Source organism: Aedes albopictus, chromosome 3, assembly GCF_035046485.1.
Source record: "Aedes albopictus strain Foshan chromosome 3, AalbF5, whole genome shotgun sequence".
Taxonomy (NCBI): domain Eukaryota; kingdom Metazoa; phylum Arthropoda; class Insecta; order Diptera; family Culicidae; genus Aedes; species Aedes albopictus.
In genome coordinates, this window is record NC_085138.1 from 164,394,342 (window position 1) to 164,411,557 (window position 17,216).

The 17,216-nt window shown below is 37.4% G+C and overlaps 1 protein-coding gene and 1 long non-coding RNA gene across 5 annotated transcripts in view; both read right to left on the reverse strand.

Moving 5' to 3' along the window:
• LOC115260119 (ubiquitin-conjugating enzyme E2 Q2) overlaps positions 1-17,216 on the reverse strand; it is a 100,542-nt gene that overhangs the window by 68,127 nt on the left and 15,199 nt on the right. The window lies entirely within an intron of this gene.
• On the reverse strand, positions 5,033-7,180 carry LOC109621697 (uncharacterized). Its single transcript, XR_002201859.3, has 3 exons — positions 6,453-7,180; positions 6,294-6,384; positions 5,033-6,234 (listed from the first exon to the last, which is right to left on the reverse strand). It is a non-coding gene; the product is annotated as an uncharacterized LOC109621697 (long non-coding RNA).

Sequence of the window (17,216 nt, forward strand, 5' to 3'; positions counted from 1 at the left end):
TCATATCGTATTCTTTCTTCTTCAACTTTGAAATACTTTATAGGAAATTTTTGTGATTAGTCAGAAAAAGTCGATACTGGTTCACAAAAGTTCTCTCAACATGCGAGGTGATGCATTTAAAGTCATATCGTATTCTTTCTTCTTCAACTTTGAAATACTTTATAGGAAATTTTTGTGATTAGTCAGAAAAAGTCGATACTGGTTCACAAAAGTTCTCTCAAGATGCGAGGTGACGCATTGCAAGCTATATTATATTCTTTCTCATAAAACTTTGAAATACTTTATAGGAAATTTTTGCGATTAGTAAGAAATAATCAAAGCTGGTTCACAAAAGTTTTCTCAAAATGCGAGGTGATGCATTTCAAGTCATATTGTATTCTTTCTTCAACTTTGAAATACTTTATAGGAAATTTTTGTTGATTAGTCAGAAATAGTCGATACTGGTTCACAAAAGTTCTCTCATCATGCGAGGTGACGCATTGCAAGCTATATCATATTCTTTCTCATAAAACTTTGAAATACTTAATAGAAAATTTTTGCGATTAGCCAGAAATAATCAAAGCTGGTTCACCAAGTTCTCTCAAAATGCGAGGTGATGCATTTCAAGTCATATCGTATTCTTTCTTCTTCAACTTTGAAATACTTTATAGGAAATTTTTGTGATTAGTCAGAAAAAGTCGATACTGGTTCACAAAAGTTCTCTCAAGATGCGAGGTGACGCATTGCAAGCTATATTATATTCTTTCTCATAAAACTTTGAAATTCTTTATAGGAAATTTTTGTGATTAGTCAGAAATAATCGATACTGGTTCACAAAAGTTCTCTCAAGATGCGAGGTGACGCATTGCAAGCTATATCATATTCTTTCTCATACAACTTTGAAATACTTTATAGGAAATTTTTGCGATTAGTCAGAAATAATCAAAGCTGATTCACCAAGTTCTCTCAACATGCAAGGTGACGCATTACAAGCTATATCATATTCTTTTTCATAAAACTTTGAAATACTTTATAGGAAATTTTTGTTGATTAGTCAGAAATAGTCGATACTGGTTCACAAAAGTTCTCTCAACATGCGAGGTGACGCATTGCAAGCTATATTATATTCTTTCTCATAAAACTTTGAAATACTTTATAGGAAATTTTTGCGATTAGTCAGAAATAATCAAAGCTGATTCACCAAGTTCTCTCAACATGCAAGGTGACGCATTACAAGCTATATCATATTCTTTTTCATAAAACTTTGAAATACTTTATAGGAAATTTTTTGATTAGTCAGAAATAGTCGATACTGGTTCACAAAAGTTCTCTCAACATGCGAGGTGATGCATTTCAAGTCATATCGTATTCTTTCTTCTTCAACTTTGAAATACTTTATAGGAAATTTTTGTGATTAGTCAGAAAAAGTCGATACTGGTTCACAAAAGTTCTCTCAAGATGCGAGGTGACGCATTGTAAGCTATATTATATTCTTTCTCATAAAACTTTGAAATACTTTATAGGAAATTTTTGCGATTAGTAAGAAATAATCAAAGCTGGTTCACAAAAGTTTTCTCAAAATGCGAGGTGATGCATTTCAAGTCATATCGTATTCTTTCTTCAACTTTGAAATACTTTATAGGAAATTTTTGTTGATTAGTCAGAAATAGTCGATACTGGTTCACAAAAGTTCTCTCAACATGCGAGGTGACGCATTGCAAGCTATATTATATTCTTTCTCATAAAACTTTGAAATACTTTATAGGAAATTTTTGTGATTAGTCAGAAATAATCGATACTGGTTCACAAAAGTTCTCTCAAGATACGAGGTGACGCACTGCAAACTATACCATATTCTTTTTCATAAAACTTTGAAATACTTTATAGGAAAAACTTGTGATTAGTCAGAAATAGTCGATACTGATTCACAAAAAATCTCTCAACATGCGAGGTGATGCATTTCAAGTCATATCGTATTCTTTCTTCTTCAACTTTGAAATACTTTATAGGAAATTTTTGTGATTAGTCAGAAAAAGTCGATACTGGTTCACAAAAGTTCTCTCAAGATGCGAGGTGACGCATTGCAAGCTATATTATATTCTTTCTCATAAAACTTTGAAATACTTTATAGGAAATTTTTGCGATTAGTAAGAAATAATCAAAGCTGGTTCACAAAAGTTTTCTCAAAATGCGAGGTGATGCATTTCAAGTCATATCGTATTCTTTCTTCTTCAACTTTGAAATACTTTATAGGAAATTTTTGTTGATTAGTCAGAAATAGTCGATACTGGTTCACAAAAGTTCTCTCAACATGCGAGGTGACGCATTGCAAGCTATATTATATTCTTTCTCATAAAACTTTGAAATACTTTATAGGAAACTTTTGCGATTAGTCAGAAATAATCAAAGCTGGTTCACCAAGCTCTCTCAACATGCAAGGTGACGCATTGCAAGCTATATCATATTCTTTTTCATAAAACTTTGAAATACTTTATAGGAAAAACTTGTGATAAGTCAGAAATAGTCGATACTGGTTCACAAAAAATCTCTCAACATGCGAGGTGATGCATTTCAAGTCATATCGTATTCTTTCTTCTTCAACTTTGAAATACTTTATAGGAAATTTTTGTGATTAGTCAGAAAAAGTCGATACTGGTTCACAAAAGTTCTCTCAAGATGCGAGGTGACGCATTGCAAGCTATATCATATTCTTTCTCATAAAACTTTGAAATACTTAATAGAAAATTTTTGCGATTAGTCAGAAATAATCAAAGCTGGTTCACCAAGTTCTCTCAAAATGCGAGGTGATGCATTTCAAGTCATATCTTATTCTTTCTTCTTCAACTTTGAAATACTTTATAGGAAATTTTTGTTGATTAGTCAGAAATAGTCGATACTGGTTCACAAAAGTTCTCTCAACATGCGAGGTGACGCATTGCAAGCTATATTATATTCTTTCTCATAAAACTTTGAAATACTTTATAGGAAATTTTTGCGATTAGTCAGAAATAATCAAAGCTGATTCACCAAGTTCTCTCAACATGCAAGGTGACGCATTACAAGCTATATCATATTCTTTTTCATAAAACTTTGAAATACTTTATAGGAAATTTTTTGATTAGTCAGAAATAGTCGATACTGGTTCACAAAAGTTCTCTCAACATGCGAGGTGATGCATTTCAAGTCATATCGTATTCTTTCTTCTTCAACTTTGAAATACTTTATAGGAAATTTTTGTGATTAGTCAGAAAAAGTCGATACTGGTTCACAAAAGTTCTCTCAAGATGCGAGGTGACGCATTGCAAGCTATATTATATTCTTTCTCATAAAACTTTGAAATACTTTATAGGAAATTTTTGCGATTAGTAAGAAATAATCAAAGCTGGTTCACAAAAGTTTTCTCAAAATGCGAGGTGATGCATTTCAAGTCATATCGTATTCTTTCTTCAACTTTGAAATACTTTATAGGAAATTTTTGTTGATTAGTCAGAAATAGTCGATACTGGTTCACAAAAGTTCTCTCAACATGCGAGGTGATGCATTTAAAGTCATATCGTATTCTTTCTTCTTCAACTTTGAAATACTTTATAGGAAATTTTTGTGATTAGTCAGAAATAGTCGATACTGGTTCACAAAAGTTCTCTCAACATGCGAGGTGATGCATTTCAAGTCATATCGTATTCTTTCTTTTTCAACTTTGAAATACTTTATAGGAAATTTTTGTTGATAAGTCAGAAATAGTCGATACTGGTTCACAAAAGTTCTCTCAACATGCGAGGTGACGCATTGCAAGCTATATTATATTCTTTCTCATAAAACTTTGAAATACTTTATAGGAAACTTTTGCGATTAGTCAGAAATAATCAAAGCTGGTTCACCAAGCTCTCTCAACATGCAAGGTGACGCATTGCAAGCTATATCATATTCTTTTTCATAAAACTTTGAAATACTTCATAGGAAATTTTTTGATTAGTCAGAAATAGTCGATACTGGTTCACAAAAGTTCTCTCAACATGCGAGGTGACGCATTGCAAGCTATATTATATTCTTTCTCATAAAACTTTGAAATACTTTATAGGAAATTTTTGCGATTAGTAAGAAATAATCAAAGCTGGTTCACAAAAGTTTTCTCAAAATGCGAGGTGATGCATTTCAAGTCATATCGTATTCTTTCTACATCTTTGAAATACTTTATAGGAAATTTTTGTTGATTAGTCAGAAATAGTCGATACTGGTTCACAAAAGTTCTCTCAACATGCGAGGTGATGCATTTAAAGTCATATCGTATTCTTTCTTCTTCAACTTTGAAATACTTTATAGGAAATTTTTGTGATTAGTCAGAAATAGTCGATACTGGTTCACAAAAGTTCTCTCAACATGCGAGGTGATGCATTTCAAGTCATATCGTATTCTTTCTTCTTCAACTTTGAAATACTTTATAGGAAAGTTTTGTTGATTAGTCAGAAATAGTCGATACTGGTTCACAAAAGTTCTCTCAACATGCGAGGTGACGCATTGCAAGCTATATTATATTCTTTCTCATAAAACTTTGAAATACTTTATAGGAAACTTTTGCGATTAGTCAGAAATAATCAAAGCTGGTTCACCAAGCTCTCTCAACATGCAAGGTGACGCATTGCAAGCTATATCATATTCTTTTTCATAAAACTTTGAAATACTTTATAGGAAATTTTTTGATTAGTCAGAAATAGTCGATACTGGTTCACAAAAGTTCTCTCAACATGCGAGGTGATGCATTTTAAGTCATATCGTATTCTTTCTTCTTCAACTTTGAAATACTTTATAGGAAATTTTTGTGATTAGTCAGAAAAAGTCGATACTGGTTCACAAAAGTTCTCTTAAGATGCGAGGTGACGCATTGCAAGCTATATTATATTCTTTCTCATAAAACTTTGAAATACTTTATAGGAAGTTTTTGTGATTAGTCAGAAATAGTCGATACTGGTTCACAAAAGTTCTCTCAGCATGCGAGGTGACGCATTGCAAGCTATATTATATTCTTTCTCATAAAACTTTGAAATACTTTATAGGAAACTAGCTGTACCCGGCAAACTTTGTCTTGCCTACTGCGTTTTTTGACGTTTCAAGTTTCTAGCCAAGACCAAGTCCCCGGTCAAAATGTATGGAAGATCGATTTTCAAAAACTCTCAATTTTTCCATGTTTTTTGCCTCATAAACCTTCCTTGGGTGAAAACTAACAGAACAAAACTAAGACGACCAAAATCGGTCCTTCCGTTCGCAAGTTATGCGCGGTCCCACGTATGCCACTGCATTTTTATATATATAGATTTTGGTGATTAGTCAGAAATAGTCGATACTGGTTCACAAAAGTTCTCTCAACATGCGAGGTGACGCACTGCAAGCTATACCATATTCTTTTCATAAAACTTTGAAATACTTTATAGGAAATGTTTGTGATTAGTCAGAAATAGTCGAAGCTGGTTCACCAAGTTCTCTCAAAATGTGATGTGACGCATTGCAAGATTATTTTTTGCATAATATTCTTTCTTCTAAAACATTGTGGGTCCAGCCCAAATTTAACTGACACTTTACGTGTGCACACACTTTCAAAGTGTGCAGGATCGAGTCTTTAGTGCACCTTACCTATTCCTTGCATAAATCAAGGAATATGTGCACCGAAGACGCTTAGACGATCTGAGGCAAATGTGTACTCTTATCATACTGTGATAGGTTGTTCAATTTGGGGAGATATCTGAAATAGTTCATAAGAAATTTTGTCGCTCAAAGCTTCACCAAGTTGTTGGAAGTTCCCGACGAAACCACCGTAAAGCAGAGTTTCGGACGTTTCGAATCACAAAGGCTTTTTGAACAAATCTCAAGCTTTATATTTGCGTTAAGCATTATCCAACATGTATATTGTTAACTCACACTTGTTTTGGCCTACACTTAGCACAATGCGTTCTTGAACACGGATGCGGTCAGCTGACCTGAAGGTCCCCTTCTGCCTCGATGTTGACCGATCATTCCTCCTTCATGCAAATCCTCTCTTTATTGCGACTGACTTGGTGGCTTCTCTTGGCCAGGCGGATCGGCAATCAAGGCTCCCTTTCCTCAAAACCAGCTCACTGACTACTGCGGTTTCGGAAACTGCGGCCACGTCCGCGTCACTACGTTAACTCAGCTGGAGCGGTTCCAGGTTTCAGCGGTTTCCGTGTTCGGCGCAATTTTCATTTTAACACGCACGGCTGGTCAAAAAGTCGGCGATGTCGTAAGCTGAAAGCGGTAGCTATTAGCGCGGACTACACACGTTGGGTCTAGTGTTTTCAACTCACCTGCACTTTTCTGCCTCTGCGGATGATCTCCCGGTGGCTGATAAGAAACACCTGACTTCTCGACGGATTTCGCTTCGCATGATGAGGTGGCCTGTTTTCGTGAGGTAGGTAGTTTTAGAAATAAAAAAATCAGCCCAAATCAGAAAAGTTTCAGCTTACCTGTTTTTTTTTTTAATTATTCCGTCATTGGCTGATAAAATTATGACTCTATTCGGATCTTTTTCGCGATAGGTAGGTAGGCCTACTTGCTTCGAAATCATTCGTAATAAAAAATTCGTGTATTTTCTTCACTATCTGCCTATTTACATACGATGTTTGGCTGCTGCTGCTGCGATGCGATGGAACTTCGAAGGTGATGATTTTGTTTGCGGTTTTCTGGGAGAAAGTGAAGGAGGGAAGATTTAATGCTTTTTTTTCAGTCATACTCCCATAAGAAACCCCGTAGGAAGAAAGAGTGTTTCCCGGCTCATCAACCTTCGTAGTCGCGAATTTCACTGCTGATGAAACGAACTGTCAAAATGTTGTTGTGGTAGGCCTACCGTACTGCACCATTTCCCGCACCGAATGTAAAATTTAAATATTTTATATACTCATTTTAACAGCAAAGCAACACATGTACTTTGTTTTATATAAAATACATTACATGTTTAAAACAATGCGCTGTAGGGCATTTCCAAATGATTATTCAAATTATAATCGAAAGCAAAAAATCATAAAATAAAATCTTCCCTAATCTGAGGCAAGCACTGTAAACTTGTATATGATACAGAGTCACCATCTGTTGGAGTTTGATGGAACATTGAATAGTTTCCATTAATTTCCGATAGAGTTGAAAAATATTCGAAGCGCCTCTCGCGGTGAAATGTGTCGGAAACCGATGCAGGTAGTTCATTCTAGGCGAAAGTGACGCTTGATACGTCATAACTGCAATATGCAATGCGGGAAAGGGGAATAAAGTGATGATTGCAATCACTTGGCAAAGGCAGTTCGTTGAGTCCTCTGCGTCTGCACCAGTTCACCCTGGGATGTCGGAGTCCTCCTCTTCTTGGCGTAACGTCCTCACTGGGACAAAGCCTGCTTCTCAGCTTAGTGTTCTATGAGCACTTCCACAGTTATTAACTGAGAGCTTCCTCTGCCAATGACCATTTTGCATGCGTATATCGTGTGGCAGGCACGAAGATACTCTATGCCCAAGGAAGTCAAGGAAATTTCCTTTACGAAAAGATCCTGGACCGACCGGGAATCGAACCCGTCACCCTCAGCATGGTCATGCTGAATACCCGTGCGTTTACCGCCTCGGCTATATGGGCCCCTAATGTCGGAGTGTTTTTGGGAAAATAACTATGTGGCAAAAGGTTCACGTTGCGGCGTGGATACCAGGCGTAAGGAGAGAGATTCTTGTTGATTATTCTGAAGATAACGCGAGACACAGTTTGCTAGTTGCTTTTTCAATCGGTTTCTGATTCTAGCGATGGCCATGAATATGAGATGTAATAGGGAGAAAGCAACCACAAAAACCGTCTAACGTAGTTTAAGGGACAGTGCCTAAATGAATGATTATCTAGTTCAATTCTAATCCAAAAAATGATCAATTGTGCAAATCTAGGTATTAGCTAACAGCATGTCTGTCTGCCATTCACCTAATTTAAATAGAAACTATACGAACACTCGACAGCTCATCGCAGTATATAACAGCACAAAACAAACCACGACAAAAGTAGGCATATACGTGTGAGAGAAAAGAAAAACGAAAGTGAATCATATTCCAATCGCAAGATGTAGGTACGAGAGGCAGGCAATGAATGGGCGAACAGCATGAATGTAAGCTTTCCATTGTTACGATTCGCACGTCGTCGCCATCCGAACGAAACGTCACATCTGATCCCATTCCAGGAGCAAAGAACCAGATTTGTGAGCCATATCTTGAAAGTTTTCCAAAGTTTCCGCTTCGATTACCCGCTGTTTTAGAACCTTTGACCCGACTACAGGGGCAGTGTTCCCAGTCGATGATGGTTGGTAAACCATCATGGAAAGGATTTTTGAAGAACCAAGTTATTCTTATCGCACCGAATAACGGACAAGCATCACCGCGCGGGCCCATTCGCAGCTCTAGGTTCGTCGTCTTCGACGCTTGGCAGAAATCATCGGCCGACCCGACTGTCGCGTCGCCTTCGTCGTCTACTCGTTGTTGAAGGTGCAAACACACGCAGTGTGTTTGTGGCGCAAGGACGGTCGGCAACTCGGCAATGACGATGGCAGACGGTATGTGAGAGAATCAGCAAAACACAAAAGGGACTTCGGCGGTAATGACAAACTGAGAAAACAAGGGTAAAAAGTTTCAGGGAGATTTGTTAAGGTCATGTATGGTCTCTTTCCGCGCTGCGAAAATGTAAAATGATCAATTTTCATTCAATTATTAAACTATGGATACTTTTTTGATAACTGCGTTTCGAGTACTTTACTTCCAAAATATCTGCCAACAATAATAGGGTTATTACTGGGACTTATTCCCAGAGCAATGTGCGAATAAGGCTTAACTAGTAAACCAATAACAATAATTCGGGAACAACCGAAATACGTAGTAATAATTTCAACTGCTTTTCGACTGTTTGACTAAAGGTTCCAAACAGAACGTCGGACAATTCCAAATTAAGACCCCAGTATACAGGTTCAAATATCTGACCAAAACCAAACCAATGCCAACAATTTTAAGATAAGTCTAACGTTTTTCAAAGCTTATTCATAATATAATTCATGAAAGCTAAAAATTTTATTGTATTCGGTTCATGGAATACAGAGATATAACAGTTCAAAGTTGGCTATCGGATAATTACGCCTTTCACTAGAATCTTTCTTACTTCATGTAGAATAGCCTGATCGTTCCTAAATTTGGTCCATTAAAAGACAACTAGTTGACCAACTTACTGTAACAATTAGAGATTTTTTATGCACTTATTGAAAAGCTAGTTGACCATTTGTTGAAAAATAGAAATTTGCCTGTCCCGATCATTTTGTCTATCCCCTGTACATTTTATAAGGGATATTGCACGTATTCTCACGGGGACCAAATTCGCAAGGAATGCAATCAGGCAAATCCAATAAACTGCCATCAGCAGCACATCGCATGAATGGGCCACCAACAAACGGGTAAAACACAAAAACGCAATTCGAGACCGAGAATGGAGAAACATCAACTACAAGGGAGAGAGCGAATCGTTCATGGATATGACTGGAGAGACGAATAAGCCGAGTCCAAGTAAGCCAGTCAGCGCACTGAACCAACAATAACAGAAACGAAAATAATGCTTCATCGCCTGCTGCTGACTGGCTGACTGAATGGTACTAGTGGTCGGTCGGCTGTCCGTCCACCGACTAATGTCGACGGATCCCTATAGCAGGGCTGGTCAGACAACACAACTTTTGATTGCTTGGTTCTAGCAGAATTCTGAACATAGTTATCTAGTCATTAACCCGTAGCACGGTGTAGCACGGTGTGATTTTCATGCCGTGACCCGTAGGTTACCGCTTATTTTAGTACATTTTTTACAAATAATGATTCCAGCACATTCCAAATTTTATATCAAAAGTTTTGAAAGTGTAGCATATAAAGTTTACATTGATTTTGTTGACCTATACTTGTATATATCGAAATTAAACATTTAAGCTAGTTTTTGAAGACATGTTCATTTTACCCCCATCGATTGTTCATTTTACCCACACTATTTTTCATGACTCTGTTTTCTTGCATTTTATGCAATCGAAAATAATGTGAGCAAATTGTATTTTTTATCCCTAGGGTAAAAAATAAATATTTTGTCATATTTCTATTGGAAAAGACGACAAACGCTTAGGGTGTTCATATTACCCCCAATTCCCCTAACAACAAATTTCAAACTGCTGGCAAATTTATCAATGAAATTTTGAGGTTCGCTTCTTTATTACTTGTAGTTTCAATTATGCTGGGAGCCTTTAAAAATTGGAATCACGTAGACAGTTTTATTCCGGTGGACGTCTGGGTCAGGAGGGGTAAAAATTGCAGAACATTTTTTTTAGCCAGGCCTAATCAGTTGGATTTATAATTACTTCATCGTAAAAGTGGTTTATTCTAAAGCTATAACTTTTCATAGAGTGCATCAAAAAATCTCAAATTTTGACTGTTTTTCAATCTATTATGTGTGCATCATTGGTACAAATTTGGGCTCGATTGATTAATATTTCGCAAAGTTAGAACCGTTCGGGTAAAACACTATTTTTCAGACAACTCATTTTTGAGTTGTCATGTCTCGGAAGCCAGTGAACCGAATTGAATGAAATTTTGAACGTACACTAACAATATGTAAATGCTTCACAAACTATTAAAACATAGGTACTTTTTAAACGTTGAAATAAGTTATCATCGATTGACACTTTTTGGATTTTTCTCGAAAATATGTCATATATTTACATCAATGTCAATAAATTTTAGTGTTGGTATCCAAAGATTTTCCACTTCTGTTCTCAAGTTATCTCTAATCAGCTATATTATAGCCTATTAAGATTGAAGGAAAAACACATTTAGTAATTTTTGTGTGGTATTGTAAATTTGACTTATTTTCCTCTATATGGGTAAAAAATTCAATCCAGTATAACTTAATTCGCCGTCAGAAAATATTACATTTTATAACGTCGTATTAAGTATCAATATATTGTTGATAAACGTTAAAAAAATCATTCGATTCGGTTCACTGGTTTCCGAGATATGACAGTTCAAACATTAGTTGTCTAAATAATAGTGTTTTACCCAAACGGTTCTAACTTTGCGAAAAATTAATCAATCGAGCCCAAATTTGTAGCAATGACGCACATATAATAAATTGACAAATAGTCAGAATTTGAGATTTTTTGATGCACTCTATGAAAAGTTACAGCATGTTGAATTTTTTCGTTGGAGAAAAAAAGTTGCCTATCCCAAACATTTTGGCCATCCCCTGTATATAAGTGGTGTAGAACTTTGTCCAGGCTTCCAAAACATTTTCATGTTTGAGTCTAATTCTTATGCGCTTGTAAACGATTTCAAAGCACGCTAGGAGTAGATTTGTTGTCCCAAGCTGGGTCTTAAGCATGTTAGATTTAACTTTTAGTAAAACTTGAGGATAACATACTGTTCCTGCGGGTTATGCAATCAAGTGAACTGTGCCCCATTATCTTCCGAGAAAAATATACACTAATCTTTAACTTTACGCCTGGAATTCACGTACCAATGTGTGAACCCTTTGTCAACCATACCCCACCAACACTCCGACACCGCATGAATATGTGCAGACGCAGAGGTATTTTCGGTCTGCTATGGATACAAATGATTGCAATCGAATCATCACTTGCTTCCCCTTCCCCACATTGACCTGCACCCTGACGTGAGAAGGGCCAATGTCGCCTAAAAAATAAAAGATCACCAACACTCATACACTGAAGATGTCTGCTAGTCCCCGGCAGATGTCTCATTGGTTCCTTGTGTGAGTGCAGCTGGTCTGGCGATACTGGAGTAGCATCCACGGGTGGTCAATCAAGCTCAGCTCAGCTCAAGCTCTCTTAGAGCCTCCTCGTCAGATTTTGCCCTGTTTCTCCCAAGATTTATCTTAAAAGCTTTCAAATTTACTTCTTGAATTCCCTTTATATTTCCTCCCGAGATTACTCCCAGAACTTTTCCTCAAGCTGTTTCAGTTTTTCTCAGGATATCTTCCGTAGTTTCACGTGGAATTTTTATAATCGGTATAATAGGTATAATATTATAATAGAAATTCTCGCAAGATTTCACCTGGATTTCTTTTGAAATTATTTTTTAATTTCTTACAAGAGACAATAGATATTTGCTCGGTGCAAACGCTGTACTTGCACCGCATGTACTTCTGAAGCGATACAGTGTTTCCCGAATGCACATTAGTTGCATTCTGCAACAAGTAACAGTTCTCCTGTTAGGTTGTTGCAATTATCGCCTGTTAGGTTGTTGCAGTTATCGAATTTCATCGAAACGTAAACATGTTGCAGTTATCGAGCGTCTACTGTATCCATGTAACCGTTTTAACCGATTTTCGACACCCCTTCCCCTCTTGTAACATATTTTCCAATACCATGTATTGGTTGTAGCAAAATCGTAGGCACCCCCATTCCCCTATAAATGCTACGTCCCCAAAGAATTTCGTAGGTTATACAAGGAGGCATTCCAAGAAAAGCTTTTGGGAAAATCATCTGCAAGAACTCCGGGAGCAGCTATTACGACGAGAGCACCCAGAATCTCGGGACAATTTGCGGTAGGGATTCCGGGAAAAGCTCTGGGAATAATCCCGAGAACATTCTTCTTCTTCTTCTTCTTTGTGGCTCCACGTCCCCACTGGGACTTGGCCTGCCTCGCTTCAACTTAGTGTTCTTTGAGCACTTTCACAGTTATTAATTGAAGGGCTTTCTTTGCCTGCCATTGCATGAATTTGTAAATTGTGAGGCAAGTACAATCATACACTATGCCCAGGGAGTCGAGAAAATTTTCCCGACCGGAATGGAAATCGAACCCGCCGTCTCCGGATTGGCGATCCATAACCTTAACCACTAGGCTAACTGGAGAACCCCAGAACATCTGTTGAAAAATAACCTACAAGAAACCCAACTAACATTTTTGCTGTATAAGGGTGCCGTTATAGTTACGCGTGAGAGTGAGAGTGCGCGTGTGCGAAGCCGCAAAAAAGAATATCAACAACAGCAAATCCACGAAAATCCTTTGGACGCGCACTCCCATTCTCACTTTGAAGCGGCACTATGTCGGCGCCGTAAGAGCTTAAAGGAGCTTTTTTTTCCAAAATAGGGAATATTATAAACTACTATGAGGAAAAGCCTGAAGAAAAAACTTTGAAATATTAGCAATAGCTCCTGCAAAAATCCGAAAACGCACTCCGGAATAAATCTACACAAAAAGTGCAGGATTGGTTCAGCAAAAATCTGAGCGACTTCCCAGGGCCAAAAGCAGAAAGAATCTCCTGAAAAAAAGCCGCAGGAGAAATATTCGAGAGAAGTCCCAGTGGATGGGAGAACCCCAGGAAAAACAGTAGAAGATAACTCTCGGAAGTTTCTTGAAGAATATACAGGAGAAACTTCGAACGAAATTTCGGAAGCAGCTCCTGCAGAATATTCGTGAAAAATTTCTTGGGAGAGCTCTAGTAGAAATCCCAGGAATACGTCGTGTAGAAACTCTGGGAGATATCCCGGGAAGATCCACCAATGAAGTACCATAAGGGACAGCGGGAAGAATCGAGGAAAATATTGAAGAGGAATCCCGAGATAAACTCTAGAAGAAATTCCGCGCTAACATCTGAGATGTATCCGGAGGGAAAATCTTGTACAGATCTCGGGATAAATCCTAAAAGAAATCTCACGAAAATTTCTTTAGGCACAACGCATGAGGAACTTCAGAAAAAATCTCACGAGGAACTCTGGGAATCAGAAAAATCTTTGGGAGAAATTCTATAGGATCCCCGTGAAAAAGCTCTAGGAGAATTTTGTCGAAATTCAGGAATCCTAGGAGATTCTCAAGAAAGAATCTGGAAAATTGCTTGAAACTTGGATAAATGTCGGTAGGAATCCTAAAAAAATCTTCGGGAAGAATTTAAAAAGGAATACCAAGTAAATTGGCGAGAAAAATGCTGAAGAAAGCTTGTGAGAAATTCTGGAAGGCAATTCAGGAGGTACAGGTTTTAAAGAATTCTTTCAGGGATTCCTTTCAAGATTTCTTCATTGATTTCTTTGGAAATTTCTCTGAAATCTTCGACAGAGATCCTTCCAGAGATTTTAGGATTACTCACTGAAATTCATTAGGATTTTTCCGTAACGTGGGTAGATCACCTTAGAATGGTGCGTTGCGGCGTAAGATCTACCAAATTGAATTTTGATCTTGAAATTATCCTGTCTAAAGTAATCAGGCAGTAGTTTACAAATACTCCAAGATCAAAGTTTGATGCACTTTTTTGATGCTTGTGTAATATTTTTGTTTCAATTTTGCTGCTAATCAACGTTTTATTTCAGCAGAATTTAGATAAATTCATTGTATGATACAAATAATATTGTAAACATATATAACTGTGGCGAGTGTATCACTAATAAGTAGCTTATTCAACATCAATGTTGATATTATCTAATATTTCAGATTCTCAACCGAAAAATCAAGTAATTCAAAGAAATGCCATTAAGATGACGAGGAAACCAACGTATTTGGCAGATAACTAATTCGAAGCAATCTAATAATGGGGTGCCTGAACGTTGCCCAACCGCATCTTTTGGAGTACCCTTCCACTAACAACACCTAGAACAACACCCGTATCCCCTTGACACCTAGGCCTAGAGGTCGTAGAACTTGCTACACCTTTCTTAGGTGTCTAACTAACCATCATTTCATATTCCGCAGCAGTCGTAAGGACGAGGCCAGGACAACTCTCGACTGTTGGAGTATTGCGTCAGTCTTGTCGAAAAGTCAAAGATAAGTCTCCAATCTTTGTGTTATGGTATCCGACGGAAAGGAGGCAATCCTCGTAACTGTGGTCTAGGGCTGTACAACCTACGAAATTTGTGCGACTTGCTTAATGCTTATGTTTACTTTTTCAGTGGTAACCAGGTAAATGATTAAACCATGACAATTTCTCATAAACCTTTTCGGCAAGGAAAGCACCCCATTAAGCCCTATCCAATTTCCAACTCCAGATATCTATGAAGTGGGCCAAGTTCTTGGACATATTCTGAGTAGATCTTGTTGATCTAAATGTTGATTTCCTTCCCATCCCCGCTGATCGTAAGGATCTGGTCAGGTGTCGAGAGTTCGTTAAATGAAAGATTTGTCAAGTCTCAGGCAACTTTTCTGGCGCATTAAACGTCTCTATCGACAGCCACCCCAGGATGTGTACGGTCGGTTATGCTATGGTATGCTACGCTATACTCACTGAAATTCATCAGGATTTTTTTTTCAGGTTTCTTTCAGGAATTCCTCCCGAGATTCCTTCATCGATTCCTCCTGTAATTCCTTTTAAAGGTATATTCCCGGGGTCCACTCAGTTCCAGAAATGCCTGCATTGTTTTCTCTCGCTTTCTTTTAAGGGACTCTTCTGAACTATCTTTTGAAATTTCTCCTCGGGTTCTATCACTTTTCAAGGGATTCCTGCATGGGTTTCTAGTGGGGTTGATTTTGAGATTCCTTCCAGAATTTTTCCATAGAATTCTCCCGGTATTTTTTTTAGGATTTCGTTTGGGATTCCTCACGAGTTTTTTTCAAGGATTTCTCTCGGGATTTCTACCGAAATTTCTTCTGGGTTTCCTGCATTTATTCTTCCTGGGATTTTTATGAGGTTCTCTCAAGGTATTCCTCCAGATACTTCCCCAGAAATTCATTAAGTGAACTATCTAGACTTTCCGTCATTAATTCTTCCTGGGGGTTTCTTTAGGAATTGTTCAGCAATACCTCTAGAACTTCCCTCATGTTTTTTTTCCGGAATTTCTTCGGGGATTTCTCTAGGGATTCTCTCATTGACTCTTCCCGGAATTCCCCCTGCGATTTGATTTACCGTAATTCCTTAAAGATTTCATTCCGGGATTATACCAGGATTCTTTCATATTTTTTCAGGAATTTCTCCCGAATTCTTTCAGAAACTCTTCTTGGGTTTTTTACAGTGATTCCTTCAGGGACTTTCTTCCGAGATTTTTTCAAGGACATCTTAAAGACAAAGTATTTGGAGTACATAGCTCAAATTTTCTAGAGCACCATTTAAAGAACCATTAAACGGATTTGGATGAAAATGCATCACGATGTTGACGATCATTGAACAACCAGCATGATGACTTAAGGGTGAAGTCTTCGGTATACAAATCCGTGCGGTCAATGGGGCACGTTTGGTGTAGTACTAGATTTGTAGTAATGAGCTGAGTTTTAGTATGGTGAGAAGGTCAATTCTCCGTTTCTGCAATGAAATAGTGCAAAAAGCGTGGGTATTATGGTTCCTTGCCTAATTTGATGCTGTTTGAGTAAAACTTTTGGTAACTGTGTTGTTTATGTTCAATAAATGGAGAAAACAATAACACTACTGCCCAAAGTTTTGCTCAAACAGCATCAAATTAGGCAAGGAACCATAATACCCACGCTTTTTGCACCATTTTATTGCAGAAACGGAGAATTGACCTTCTCACCATACTAAAATTCAGCTCATTACTACAAATCTAGTACTTCGACGATCTGTCCTATTAATGATTCTCAACATATACATGAAAAGATGGATAATTTATTAATGAAATTCCAAAAAAATCGACAGCTCAGGTGAGATTTGAACTCACGACCCTTATTCGCTAGACCAGTGCTTTTCCAACTAATGCCGTGTCATTAATTGGCTCGGTATTTTAGCAGGAAAAGCACTTGTCTAGCGTCGTGAGTTCAAATCTCACCAGAGCTGTGGATTTTTTTTGGAATTTCACTAATAATTTATCTATCTTTTCATGTATATGTTGAGTCCATTAAAAAAATCATTAACCAGCATGATGAATTTTCAGCCATATTCGTTTAATGGTTCTTTAAAATGGTGCTCTAGAAAATTTGAGCTATGTACTCCAAACACTTTGTCCTTAATTGATTCCTCCCGGGAATGATTTAGATTTTTCTTACCGCCCTAGGATTTCACCCGCGATCCCTCCTTGAATTTCTTCTGAGAGTTTTTCCACAATTCCTTCAGGAATATCTTACGAGAATGCTTCAGAAATTTCTCTTGGAATTTGTACCCTTATTTCTTCTGTTTTTTTTTCTGGGATTCTTCTCCGAGTTTCTCCCCATATTCTTTCAGGGAATCCTCCCGTGATTGCTTTCGGTATGTCTCCAGTATTTTTTTCTGAGACTGGAGTGCTTCAGATAATTTTCCCGGGATTCCTGCC